At 39.7% G+C, this 4088-nt stretch overlaps 1 long non-coding RNA gene across 1 annotated transcript; it reads right to left on the bottom strand.

The window, feature by feature from the left end:
* Positions 1-731: 731 nt before the first annotated feature.
* Positions 732-2519, bottom strand: LOC133248192 (uncharacterized). Its single transcript, XR_009736634.1, has 3 exons — positions 2188-2519; positions 1798-2012; positions 732-854 (listed from the first exon to the last, which is right to left on the bottom strand). It is a non-coding gene; the product is annotated as an uncharacterized LOC133248192 (long non-coding RNA).
* Between the last annotated feature and the right edge of the window lie 1569 nt (positions 2520-4088).

Raw genomic sequence — 4088 nt, forward strand, 5'->3', positions numbered from 1 at the left:
TCATTTCCTCCTGCAGCAGCTGATGTTCTAGTCCTTTCTTCTCAGCAGTGTTTCCTGACAGAGCCAGTTCTTACAACTCCAGTTGAAAGTTGGGCTTACCTTGCCTTACATATGGGACGAAAATCTTAAGTCCATGGTACTAGTTCCTGTTTGCTTCTGTAACAAATTGCCACATAGTGGTTTAAAACAACATCTATTTATTTCCTTAAAGTTCTCTAGGTTCGATGTTCAGCAGTATCTCCCTGGGTTGGAATCAAGGTTTCAGCAGGGACACATCACTTCGGAGGCTTTGGTGAAGAATCCCATTTCTTATATCAAGTTTCTTTTCAAACCACCTTAATTCCTTGGCTCATAGACCCCCTTCATCCATCATCAAACCAGCAATGCTGCACATCTTTAATCATTATCCAGAGTCACATCTCTCTCTAGTCAGAGCCAAGAAAGAGTGCTTCTATTGGTTTGGCCAAAAGTTTCCTTCATTTTTTCTGTAAGATGGTCTAGTAATACTTAGCTGTCTTTCACTTCATTTGAAACAATTATGTTAGATTGTATTTTGGCAGCTATCATATCAGCACACATATATATTTTTTGAACGATCAAAATTAGTGAATTTTTATGTAGCCACTTTAACATTGAAAATGGAATAAAAAAGCAACATTTTCTTCCTATCATTCTTTATTATTTCAAGAAAAGTTAGAAACACAACCGAAATGCAAAACAAATTTGTGGAGTGTATGGAAGTACGGTGAGTGAAAAAACTCATCAAAAGTGGTTTATGAAGTTTTGTGTTGGAGATTTCTCACTGGACAGTACTGCAGAGTAGGGTAGACAAGATGAAGTTGATCACAGTCAAACTGAGATATTATTTGAAGACAATGTTATACAATGCAGGAGATAGGCAACATACTCAAAATATCCAAAGCAAGCATTGAAAGTCATTTGTACCAGTTCGGTTAAATTAATTGCTTTGATGTTTGAGTTTCACATAAGTGAAAAAAACCTTCACGGTAGTATTTCTACATGAGATTCTCTACTTAAACATAAAGAAAACATTTTGCTTTTGAAACAAATTGTGATGGGTGATGAAAAGTGGATATTTCACAATAATGTGGAATGGAAGAGATTGTGCGGCATGTGAAATGAACCACCACCAACCACACCAAAGGCCAGTCTTCTTCCAAAGAAGGTGATGTTGTATATGTGGTGGTATTGGAAGGGAGTCCTCTCTTAAGGGAGTACCTTCCAGAAAATTGAATGATAATTCCAACAAGTACTGTTCCCCATTAGACCAACTGAAAATAGCACTTGATGAAAAGCATTCAGAATTAATCCAAAGAAAATGCATAATCTTCCATCAGGATAATGCAATACCACATATTTCTTTGCAAGCTAGGCAAAAACTGCCACAGTTTGGCTAGTTCTGATTCATCAGCTGTGTTTACCAGACATTGCAGTTTTGGATTTCCATTTATTTAGATTTTTTAAAAATTCTCTTAATGGAAAAAATTTAAATTCACTGTAAGACTATAAAATGCACTTGGATTAGTTCTTTGCTTAGAAAGATAAAAGTTTTGGGAAGAGGGAATTATGAAGTTGCCTGAAAATGGCACAAGGTAGTAGAACAAAATGATGAATATGCTGTTCAATAAAGTTCTGAGTGAACATGAAAAATGTCTTTTATTTTGACTTAAAACCCAAAGAAACTTTCTGGCCAACCAAATAAGAATGTGATTAGACTGAGTTCACATAGTTAATCCACAATAGTTCAACCTAATTTCACCATCCCATGATTCTTACCTTAATCATATCTGTGAAATCCCTTTTGCCAGGCTAGGTAACATATTCATGGTTCCAGGGACTTGGATGAGACTTCTGTGTGTTCATTATCCTGCCACTGCCCCAATATCCATATCACATCCCTTTCACATTCTCTTAGAGGTTTGGTCAGGAAAAAGAATTCAGCTCTCCTCCCTGAAGGTGCCCAGGTTGCTCTTCCTCTCTGCTCATATTCACTACATCATGGTGGTAGAAACGTTTAAAAAGATAGACACAAATGGACAAAGTCAGGTAAAAGGGAGACAACTTTCACTCATATTACCTAATGGGTATCTCTTCAGCTGGTTGAGGGATGAATGGGCACTATTTCTAGGAGAGAGGAAAACCCAGAGCACTGAGTGAAGTTCTCACCAGTCCTGATTTCTCCCTTTCAATCTTAGAGTTCCTGGCCCTCAGAATTGTGAGTGAGGATAAGCAGTGTGCTGGGTGGCTGGAAGTTTTCTACAACGGGACCTGGGGCAGTGTCTGCCGAAGCTCCATGAAAGACATCACTGTGTCCATCATCTGCAGTCAGCTTGGCTGTGGGGACAGTGGAAGTCTCAACTCTTCTGTTGCTCTTAGAGAAGGTTCTAGACCCCGGTGGGTAGATGGAATCCGGTGTCGGAACACTGATACCTCTCTCTGGCAGTGTCCTTCTGACCCTTGGAATTGCAGTTCATGCTCTCCTAAGGAGGAAGCCTACATCTCATGTGCAGGTGAATTACTGTCTGTTTCTGTGTCTGTCTTAAACCTGTAGAATGTTAATAATGATACTTTATATTTTCATAATTAACTAATGAATTTAACATTGGTCCACAAAAAATGAAGTTAAGACCAGCTCAGTTCAGTCGCTCAGCTGTGACCAACTCCTTGCAATCCCATGGACTGCAGCATGCCAAGCTCCCCTGTCCAACACCAACTCCAGGAGCCTACTTAAAATCATGTCCATCGCATTGGTGATGCCATCCAACCATCTCATCCACTGCCATCCCCTTCTCCTCTTGCCTTCAATCTTTCCCAGCATCAGTGTCTTTTCCAATGAGTCCGTTCTTCCCAAAAGGTGGCCAAAGTATTGGAGTTTCTGCTTCAGCATCAGTCCTTCCAGTGAGTATTCAGGACTGATTTCCTTTAGAATTGACTGGATTTATCTCCTTGCAGTTTAAGGGACTCTCAAGAGTCTTCTCAAATGCAACAGTTCAAAAGCATCAATTCTTTGGTGCTCAGCTTTCTTTATAGTCCATCTCTCACATTCATACTGGACTAATGGGAAAACCATAGCTTTGAGTAGATGAACCTTTTTTGGTAAAGTAATGTCTCTGCTTTTTAATATGCTGTCTAGTTGGTCACAGATTTTCTTCCAAGGAGCAAGTTTCTTTCAATTTCATGACTGAAACCACTATCTGCAGTGATTTTAGAGGCCCCCCAAATAAAGTCTATCATCTATTTGCCATGAAGTGATGGGACTGGATGCCATGATCTTAGTTTTCTGAATGTTGAGTTTTAAGCCAAACTCAAACTCAAATGTTGAGTTTTAAGAGAGTTTTATCACTCTCTTCTTTCACTTCCATCAAAAGGCTCTTTAGTTCTTCTTTGCTTTCTGCAATAAGGGTGGTGTCATCTGTGTATCTGAGGTTACTGATATTTTTCCTGGCAATCTTGATTCCAGCTTGTGCTTCATCCAGCCTGGCATTTCACATGATGATGTACTCTGCAATAAGTTAAATAAGCAGGGTGACAATATACAGCCTTGGTGTACTCCTTTCCCAATTTGGAATCTGTCTGTTGTCCCATGTCCAGTTCTAACTGTTGCTTCTTGACCTGCATTACAGATTTCTCAAGAGGCACATCAGGTGGTCTGGTATTCCCAAGTCTTTCAGAATTTTCCACAGTTTGTTGTGATCCACACAGTCAAGGCTTTGGCATAGTCAGTAAAGCGAAAATAGCCATTTTTCTGGAACTCTCTTGCTTTTTCAATGATCCAGCAGATGTTGGCAATGTGATCTCTGGTTCCTCTGCCTTCTCTAAATACAGCTTGAACATCTGGAAGTTCACGGTTCACATATTGCTGAAGCCTAGCTTGGAGGATTTTGAGCATTACTTTGCTAACTTGTGAGATGAGTCCAATTGTGCTCTAGTTTGAACATTCTTTGGCATTGCCTTTCTTTGGGACTGGAATGAAAACTGACCTTTTCCAGTCCTGTGGCCACTGCTGAGTTTTCCAAATTCGCTGGCATATTGAGTGCAGCACTTTCACAGCATCATATTTTAGAATT

This window comes from Bos javanicus, chromosome 5, assembly GCF_032452875.1.
Source record: "Bos javanicus breed banteng chromosome 5, ARS-OSU_banteng_1.0, whole genome shotgun sequence".
In the NCBI taxonomy this organism is placed as follows: domain Eukaryota; kingdom Metazoa; phylum Chordata; class Mammalia; order Artiodactyla; family Bovidae; genus Bos; species Bos javanicus.